The sequence below is a fragment of the Pseudophryne corroboree genome, chromosome 1, assembly GCF_028390025.1.
Source record: "Pseudophryne corroboree isolate aPseCor3 chromosome 1, aPseCor3.hap2, whole genome shotgun sequence".
NCBI lineage: Eukaryota > Metazoa > Chordata > Amphibia > Anura > Myobatrachidae > Pseudophryne > Pseudophryne corroboree.
The window spans coordinates 483,555,312-483,565,778 of NC_086444.1; positions in this window are offsets into that span (position 1 = coordinate 483,555,312).

The window sequence follows — 10,467 nt, forward strand, 5'->3', positions numbered from 1 at the left end:
TTCTCATTGTCTCCATAGCCTCCCCAAACCATCAGCATGGTGTCATTGAAAATGTGATTCGTTTGACCACATGGCCCTTTTCCAGTCATTTACTGTCCAAGCCTGTGTTCTTGAGCAAACTGGAAGCATTTCACCCAGGTTGCAGAAAACAGCAATAACATATGGGCAGCCCTTATGCTTCTGTAGCCCATGCACATATAATGTACTATTCGTTGAGAGGCCATTTAAATTAGTCCCTGATTTAGATTATCTGTAATTTGATACACTGTTGCACATCTATGGGACTGACTGCCCACCGCAATTCTGCTGGAGCATCCAGCAGTCATTTACAGCCACAAGCCTTGCGCTGAGGCACAGTCTTTTCCCGTCTGCAGGTCTACTCTATGTACACTTTAACAATTCATCAGTGCAGCCATTTTTACTAGTGCTCACACCTTTACTGCGAGTGCCAACAATCATTACACTTTCAAAGTCTCTCAAATCATATCATTTACCTATTATTTCTAAGGGGCATATTTTTCATCACTTAATTTCTACAAAGGTTGGTGAAAATGAACAATTTTATAGAAATTAGGTTTTGGGGCCATTCAACATGACAGTAACGCAGGAGATATCGCAGATTTTCCTGCTTACCTTTCACTCCTGATCTGGCCAGGTGTTCCAATACACTAGTATGGTGACCTATTGTAATTCATCAAGCTCTGAACATTCACCATCTTCAGATGGTGTTTGTTCCTGCACCCCCGCTGCTTAACTATGGGAAGCAATCCTGGCTTGTGAAGAGGGATCCTTCTGGATCTCTCCACCCCTACCTGGCTCCATCCATCATGGTATTTCTAGACATATTTTGTGGGACGTGGGGAGGGTCAGTGTGGTATTTGTTGTGGGACAGGGTGAGTGCATTATTTGTATCAGACGTGGGGAGGGTCAGTGTGGTATTTGTTGTGGGATGTTGGGAGGGTTAGTGTGGTATTTGTTGTGGACTGTGGGGAGAGTCAGTGTGGTATTTGTTGTGGGATGTGGGGAGGGTCAGTGTGGTATTTGTTGTGGGATGTGGGGAGGGTCAGTGTGGTATTTGTTGTGGGATGTGGGGAGGGTCAGTGTGGTATTTGTTGTGGGATGTGGGGAGGGTCAGTGTGGTATTTGTTGTGGGATGTGGGGAGGGTCAGTGTGGTATTTGTTGTGGGACAGGGTGAGTGCATTATTTGTATCAGACGTGGGGAGGGTCAGTGTGGTATTTGTTGTGGGATGTGGGGAGAGTCAGTGTGGTATTTGTTGTGGGATGTGGGGAGAGTCAGTGTGGTATTTGTTGTGGGATGTGGGGAGGGTCAGTGTGGTATTTGTTGTGGGATGTGGGGAGGGTCAGTGTGGTATTTGTTGTGGGATGTGGGGAGGGTCAGTGTGGTATTTGTTGTGGGACAGGGTGAGTGCATTATTTGTATCAGACGTGGGGAGGGTCAGTGTGGTATTTGTTGTGGGATGTGGGGAGAGTCAGTGTGGTATTTGTTGTGGGATGTGGGGAGAGTCAGTGTGGTATTTGTTGTGGGATGTGGGGAGGGTCAGTGTGGTATTTGTTGTGGGACAGGGTGAGTGCATTATTTGTATCAGACGTGGGGAGGGTCAGTGTGGTATTTGTTGTGGGATGTTGGGAGGGTTAGTGTGGTATTTGTTGTGGGCTGTGGGGAGAGTCAGTGTGGTATTTGTTGTGGGATGTGGGGAGGGTCAGTGTGGTATTTGTTGTGGGATGTGGGGAGGGTCAGTGTGGTATTTGTTGTGGGATGTGGGGAGGGTCAGTGTGGTATTTGTTGTGGGATGTGGGGAGGGTCAGTGTGGTATTTGTTGTGGGACAGGGTGAGTGCATTGTTTGTATCAGACGTGGGGAGGGTCAGTGTGGTATTTGTTGTGGGATGTGGGGAGAGTCAGTGTGGTATTTGTTGTGGGATGTGGGGAGAGTCAGTCTGGTATTTGTTGTGGGATGTGGGGGAGAGTCAGTGTGGTATTTGTTGTGGGATGTGGGGAGGGTCAGTGTGGTATTTGTTGTGGGATGTGGGGAGGGTCAGTGTGGTAATTGTTGTGGGATGTGGGGAGGGTCAGTGTGGTATTTGTTGTGGGACAGGGTGAGTGCATTATTTGTATCAGACGTGGGGAGGGTCAGTGTGGTATTTGTTGTGGGATGTGGGGAGAGTCAGTGTGGTATTTGTTGTGGGATGTGGGGAGAGTCAGTGTGGTATTTGTTGTGGGATGTGGGGAGGGTCAGTGTGGTATTTGTTGTAGGATGTGGGGAGAGTCAGTGTGGTATTTGTTGTGGGACAGGGTGAGTACATTATTTGTATCAGACGTGGGGAGGGTCAGTCTGGTATTTGTTGTGGGATGTGGGGGAGAGTCAGTGTGGTATTTGTTGTGGGATGTGGGGAGGGTCAGTGAGGTATTTGTTGTGGGATGTGGGGAGAGTCAGTGTGGTATTTGTTGTGGGATGTGGGGAGAGTCAGTCTGGTATTTGTTGTGGGATGTGGGGGAGAGTCAGTGTGGTATTTGTTGTGGGATGTGGGGAGGGTCAGTGTGGTATTTGTTGTGGGATGTGGGGAGGGTCAGTATGGTATTTGTTGTGGGATGTGGGGAGGGTCAGTGTGGTATTTGTTGTGGGACAGGGTGAGTGCATTATTTGTATCAGACGTGGGGAGGGTCAGTGTGGTATTTGTTGTGGGATGTGGGGAGAGTCAGTGTGGTATTTGTTGTGGGATGTGGGGAGAGTCAGTGTGGTATTTGTTGTGGGATGTGGGGAGGGTCAGTGTGGTATTTGTTGTAGGATGTGGGGAGAGTCAGTGTGGTATTTGTTGTGGGACAGGGTGAGTACATTATTTGTATCAGACGTGGGGAGGGTCAGTCTGGTATTTGTTGTGGGATGTGGGGGAGAGTCAGTGTGGTATTTGTTGTGGGATGTGGGGAGGGTCAGTGAGGTATTTGTTGTGGCACAGGGTGAGTGCATTATTTGTATCAGACGTGGGGAGGGTTAGTGTGGTATTTGTTGTGGGATGTGGGGAGAGTCAGTGTGGTATTTGTTGTGGGATGTGGGGAGGGTCAGTGTGGTATTTGTTGTGGTACATGCCCTCCACATGTTCCACAACAAATGTGGAGATCAAAATTGCATTTGGCGGCCTGAGTGGTTTGTGGAGGCATTTGCAGTAGAGACACATGAGGTGGTCCAAGTGACATGTGTAGGCCTATGGTGTGGTCTGAGTGGCAATGAGTGTGTGTGTATAGATATGTCTGCCCTAGCCTCTCTTCCCTTTCTTTGTGCCAGCCTTTCTGTCCATACTCTGTCTGCACCATCCTCTCTGCCCGTCCTTTTTCTGAACCAGATCTCTGTCCATCCTCTGTGCCATCCTTTCTTTACACTTCTTTCTGCCCATATGTTGTTCGCACCATCCTGTCATCACACTGCCACTCCCTGTCATCCACTGCCTATCAAACTCTCCCTGCCACTGACTGCCTCTCCCTGTCACCCTCTCCCCATCACCCTCTTTCTGTCACCCACTCCTGTCACCATCTCTCTCGTGTTACCCTTTCCCTTTCAACCTATCTCTCCTGTCACCTCCTGCTTCTCTCTGTCAGCCTGTGGCTCTGCCTCTCACTCTCTACCCATCACCCACTACCTCTCCCTATCACCATCTGCCTCTCCTTGTCACCCTTTGCTTCTCCTCATCACCCACTCCCTTTCCCTGTCTCCCTCTCATTGTCACCCACTGCCTATTCTCAATGTCACCCACTGTCTGTCCCGCACTGCCTCTCCTCATCATCATTTATTGTCTGTCAGCTATTGACTATAACCAACTTCCTCTCCCCAGTGACACCCACTGTCTCTCCCAAGTGTCACCCACTGCCTGTCGCCCATTGCTTCTCTCCAGAGTCACTCTAACATGACATAACGGACACTACTGTGTGGTGTAATGTGACTGATGGACACTACTGTGCGGTGTAATATAAATTAGTACTATACGGTGGCCACACTCTTTCCCAATGGTGCCTGGTACTTGAAATGAAAAGGACCCTCCCTTGGGTCTGAGTGAGTAATAAATGGGAAATAAGGTAAAGTGTTATTAAGAGTTGTTAGCAAACTAAAAAAGTTGGCAATTGGGCAAAACCATGCTGCACTGCAGAGGGGGAGGGGGGCAGATATAACATGTGCAGAGAGAGTTAGATTTGGGTGGGGTGTGTTCAAACTGACATCTAAATTGCAGTGTAAAAATAAAGCAGCCAGTATTTACCATGTACAGAAACAATATGACCCAGCCAAATCCAAATATCTCTGCACGTTACATCTGCCTCAATTGCAGTGCACATGGTTTTGCCCAATTTACCCCAAATTGTGTTTCTTTACTTTTATGTTACCAGACCTGGCTATTATTTATTTATTTATTTATTTTATTTTATTTTTTAAATAAGGTGTCAGACAAGATAGATGCAAATGCTTCCTTGGGCATGGGAGGAAGTCCTACTTTGGATGAAACATGTCAGGCATTTGACCTCCACCTACCTTTGGACTTTTTGGACTGTCATTCCACTCTTTGAGGAATCATTTTGTTATGGACTGTTATGTAATGGACAGCTCATATTTCTGAATCCAGATCTCGAGAATCCTGAATCCTGAATGCCGACAGGGAAGCGAGTGCAACGAAGCCCCTTGCGGGCTCGGTGGCTCACTGCGCTTGCCACAGAATCTATTACCACTCTATGGGTGTCATGGATGGCCAGGATCCCAGCGTCGGTATGCTGACCGCCATGATCCCGACCGCCGGGATCATAACTTCATCCCCTCAGTATGCCACGCAGTGAGAGATGCTTGGTGCGAGTGAGCTGCCAGATCCCGTGTAAGTCTACTAGCATTAGGCTTCTTTATTTGCTGAAAATGCATTTTAGGACGCACCAAGAAATTGTGCAGATTAATTTGATATATAATATGACACTTGAATATTGTGTGTGACTGAGTCTGCATATGGAGCGCAATGCAATGTAATTAACAGTGATGCTCACAGCACACACTACATTAACCCTGACAGGAAAGTATTTAGGTAACACTAAAGTCCAACATCCAATAACAATAAATAGGGACTTTGCCATGTAATGGGGTTATATCTAAATTCTTTATAAAGAAGTTGCGGCCGGTCAGCGCAGGAAGAGAACTGTGTACTGTACATTGGCTAGCATACAGTCCTCTATCCATCACAGAAGGTTTTCTTTCAGTCATTTTTTTCTATGAGTCTGACAAGTCACAGCAGTGGAACTTAGTGCAAGTCTGGCAGCATTGGTGTGTGATAAGCAGACAGTGGGGGCAATTCAATTGTTTTGCACACCTGATCTCCCGTCTAAAGTGACGGGAGATCAAGGGGCATAATACAATTTTTGGTTTCACGCTGATCATGCCCAGAGAGATCGGGTTTAGCTGCGTGAAGCAACTAAACTTGAGCAAACTATTGGGCGCGACGCGAAAAGTCCTGTTTGAGCGCTCAAATGGGTCACTTTTTACGCACTGGCAAAAAAAAAAAAAAATTAAATTCCCCCCAGTGCATTTAACAGTTGAAATGTTCTCACCCAAATAATCGGTTCCTCAGGGTCAGACTCTACCTCTAAATGCAGGTACAGCAGTGAAGGTGGGTGGAAGACCTGATCTGTAGTCTTTGTTTATTTCTATTCTCTCAGTTTTGCTTCTCACTGATACTGCAGGGTTTTGCTGAAAGTCTCAGTCACTCTAATCTCTTTTACTCTAATCTCAAAAAAGTGTCTTTACTCAGCCCTTATGTCTCTACCTCACAATATGGCCGCCACAGCAGTTCTTCTTCTTAGACCAACTGCTGCTCACCAACTTCTCTTTCTCTTCTCTCAGCTGCCCGTAGCCTTGCAACTGACCTATCATAGGGCTGCTCTCCATTTTAGCATGTGTAGAAAAGCACAATGTTGTACGACAGCCATAATAATCCAGTTATTGGGGGTATTACACCCCACCCCACACAGTGCACCAATTTCTTCTATATTCACCTTTCCGGCGTCCATCGGTGACTGTGTGTGGGCCTCCTCCTCTCCTGTAGCCATCACCGCAGCTGCTAGCGCAGTGAGCACTAGAGACTCTGGCACAGTGCCAGAGTCTACAGCGTATGCGCAGGACTCCAAAAAAATGATGCAGCGGCCATTGTTTTGGAGTCCTGCGCATGCGCTGTAGACTCTGGCACTGTGCCAGAGTCTCAGTGCTGAGAGTGTTAACAACGGCGGTAACGGCTACAGTAGAGGAGGGGGCCCACACATGGAGTCTGCACACGGGTCCCCTCCTCTCTAGAAATGCCTCTGACTGTTACACTGATCCTAGAGAGTTAAGGCAAACCCTTAACTACTCTGGCTCTTTAATAATTATATACTACCACTGGTACTGGGTATGGTGACTCATTGTTGATACAGTGGAGGGGAGCTGTATCAAGCCTTGGAGAGATATAAAGTAGAGAAGTTGCCCAAAGCATCAGATTCTAACTATCATTTCAAATACTGTGCTAGAAAAATGACAGTTAGAAGCTGATTAGTTGAAATGAGCAACTTTTCCACTTTATCTCGCTGCGAGGCTTTATACATCTTTCCCTGGATCACGTAATGATCAATTAATTTTAATTTGTTATTTATAGTCCTCTATTCTTCTTAGGATATAAATGGCATTCACAAATTAATTTAATAAGGGTTTAAAAGATTAGATAATTGCAATTATTATATGATATTAAAAATCTGGTAGTTGTGACCTGATATTTAATAGATTATTTTGAATTAAAAACTTATTTATCTATGTCCAAATGTATTTTGCCTATGTAATCCTTTATTATAGCGAATACAATTCCCATACACCCTTCTAATATTATGCATATTACCCCACAATAAAAGCAGTTCTGTTAAAGCACGCCCAATTGTGAACTTGGGAGGCATCTGCTGCTCCTCTTCTGGAAGGGTATGTTATTGTTATCTTCATCTGTGCTCTAGCTAAGCAAAAAATAAATAAAGCTAATACTTTGCTAAATTAAATACTTATTCCCAGTTGTATTATGTTAATATTTGGGGGGGGGGGGGGGGGGGGGAGGGGGTGTTTATATTGTTCCTGTGCCCTAGAAGACTTGTTGTTATTAGGTTTTATAAATCCCCCTTGAGTACACTTTGCAAGTTGCTACAAGCTAAGATGGTCAAATGAGAATGGAATTCCCCTCCACGCAGTATAGAGCATTTGAGGAAACTGATATATTGCATTTGGCTCTCTTAAAGTCATATTAAAATGAGTCTTCTCTCCAGCGTAATGATCATTCTATTACAGGAAATGGTCCTTTTAAAACATGGTTTGTTGCCAGCATTGCACTGTAATAGTGTGTTCTTGTCCAAGAGCAAAATCACGTCCTTACTCCTTACCTGGATTACATGGTGTAAATGCAGTTTTTAATTTGGAACCTTATGTATTATTATTATTATTATTATTATTATTATTAGCTAGTGTAATAAAATAACCAAAATCATAAAATTTTAAATATTCTACCATTTCGGTGATGCCTGTAATTACCGAAACAAAAACATTCACAAATATTAATTATGAAACCTTAACTGAAATTAGCAAAGTAAGCTGGCCAAACTTTATGCCACTCACTGCTGATCAGGGGGATACATTAGGATGTAAAAGTTATTGGCCGCATTGTATGCTTGAAATTAGATGTGGATCTCTACTCCGTCACATCTATTTAGCCGCACCGCTGATATATATCCTCGTTGTCAAGGGGCATTTGCACCTGCTTTATTCTTGGTGTAAGAGATCTGTCTGACATCACATAGATCTCTGTGTATGCTCACTTCTGAACAGCCCACAATTCCATCTCCATCCACATGGCACAGGTATAGTCAGTCAAGTGGAGATGCAGCTGAGATGTGTACATTGCTCAAAGTTGCGTATGCAGGCTCCATCACATGCACAAAAATTGAAAGACTCATCTGCAGAACAGACTTGTGTAGACCTCTATGGCAGGTTCCCTGTAGCTGGACAGATGGGGTCCACAGGCAGGAGAGTCCTCAGGAATAAAGCCTAAGACAGGAGAGATATGCCCTGGGTATGCACAATCAGGTTGGCAGATATCAGCATATATCATATCAGATATACTGTATCAAGTTATTTACTTTTGATTGGACAACTCAAGGAATTCAAATTAAGCCTCATAGGCTGTTGATCCAGGTGTGGTTCTGACCAGTTAGGTGCAGTGAAGTCAATGGATGCAGGGCCATCTTAACAGCAGTGTAGGACCCTGGGCAAAGCAATGCACTGGGGCTCCTACCCATCCTCCAGCAGTAGGGGTGGGGGGTGCTATCAGTGGCAGCTTTGATGTCAAGTGGGCGGTAGGGGGTGTTCTATCTTCCGCTTAGCATGTCATGTAGGACCTGGAGCAGTAATTTCTGTTAATTATTTTTTGCACAGATGGTGGGAGATGGGGCAGGAAGGAGAACAGCAAACTGTAGAAGGAGGCACAGGGCTGAATGAAGGGCACCGGTACATGACTTCCAGGGTGGTAGGGGGTGTTCAATACATTTTCCGTTGGGAGGGAAGCTTGCGTGACTGCAGATATCTGCAGTTCCTGGAAATAGATTCTTTAGCGTTCAATGGGATAAAAACTAGAGAGTCCCTCCTTCAGGAGGTTCTGGTGACTTGGGGATCATATTTCAAGAGCCAGAGCAATCCACCGACGAAAATATAAAACTGCATACCAGGATGTGGAGCTGGATCAGCAACCAGCTGCTGGAGGGCTGATATCTCTGGTTCTGGGCATAGTAAAGACAAGCTGCCAGTGTACTCTAAAAGGGGAGAGTTCCAGCTCTTCCCAGCCGAGATATCTGGCTGGGAAGAGCAATTAACAGGCTCAGATGGAGACCACTGCTTTGAAGTCAGATATCTCCGGTTCCTCAGGGCCGATTTTCAAAAATCTGGTACCCCTGGAAAAAGAGGACCATCGGCTATCATCCCAGGGCCCTTATACTCCTGGGGCCCTTGGCAACTGTCCATTTAGCCCATACAAAAAGACGGCCCTGAATGGATGGGGCACTGGCTAGTATCAGAGCCAGATTTACATATACACATATATGATTTGGTGGTAAGTTTTGATTATGAAAATTATTAGAATAATACAAAGTTTATATGTATAATATAAGGATGATAGTTATAAGTTATAAATATCTTTATATTATTCTAATAATTTTTATATTCAAAACTCTGGAGTATACTGAAGTATGACAGGTGACACTGTGCCTCCCCTGCCTACCCTGACTGCACGTCACTGGTTCTGACTCTGCAGACTTTGGTCTCAGTTCTGAAGCTGGAGTATGAGGCTGGAGAATTGGATTGAGCAAACAAATGGGCAAAAGAAAGGTGCTTTATATACCTACATAAGTAGGCCAGAAAAAAAAGACATAAGGATTAATAATGAAATTGTGCTTTATAGTCACATGGGGGGTAGTGCGGGGGAGGTGCAGACCATGATATGGCAATGGAGGCTGTGTGGGGGGTGTGACTGCGCGATTGTACATACTCACCTGGTAGGAGGCATATATTTTGTATGCACTACTGGCGCAGGACCAAATACACATTGCTGATGTTGACTTAGCATAACCTAGGCACTTATGCTGCTGATGTAGAGCTGGATACATCTCCACATGCTTTTTTTTGTGGTATATGATTAATTTGTAAAATGTACTAACCCCCATCTGGCCGCTTTGCAATGCAGAGGGTATCATCAGCTTTTCATGGCGATACCCTATAGAAGACTATGGGCTTCTTACCACATCTTGCTGCATCCCACCGCCTCTGTCGCCAAGCGCCGCTCATGCTGACCCTCCCCCCCCCCATACCTGTATGCAAGCAGGCTCCAGTCTTGGTCTCGGATCCCAAATGCCTCCTCCCCAAGCAACACAGCCAGCTGTCCTTCCAGCTGCAGGGAAGAGGAGCTCCAGACTGACTGAAGATGTCACCTCCCGGGGCTGGGAGGTGACAGAGACACCCAGCACACCCTCTTACCAGGTGACACAGGTAACGCAGGGGGCAACTCTTACCGTATTATGATACTTATCGCATATGTTAGTACATATGCGATTAGTATCAATGCAACATGTGGCAGAATGTGACCAACATCTTGGTACATCTCGCACTTTGTGGCCAGCCCTAAATCAGCCCCTTAATGATCATTGCTCCAATTTAATTTTTAAATATAAATAGTACTCTAAAAATGCCAAGTACCTCCTATATCACATCCATTATTCGTTCCTACCAGGCAGCACATTTTTTATTTGCTCTATTTATATCTGGATTTCAGTGTCTATTCCATGCTCTCCAATAGAGTTCTAAAATTTTCTCCAAATCTAATAACTTTGTACTACTACTCTTTCCATTTTCTTTGCTTATTTATTATGTTCAGGTTT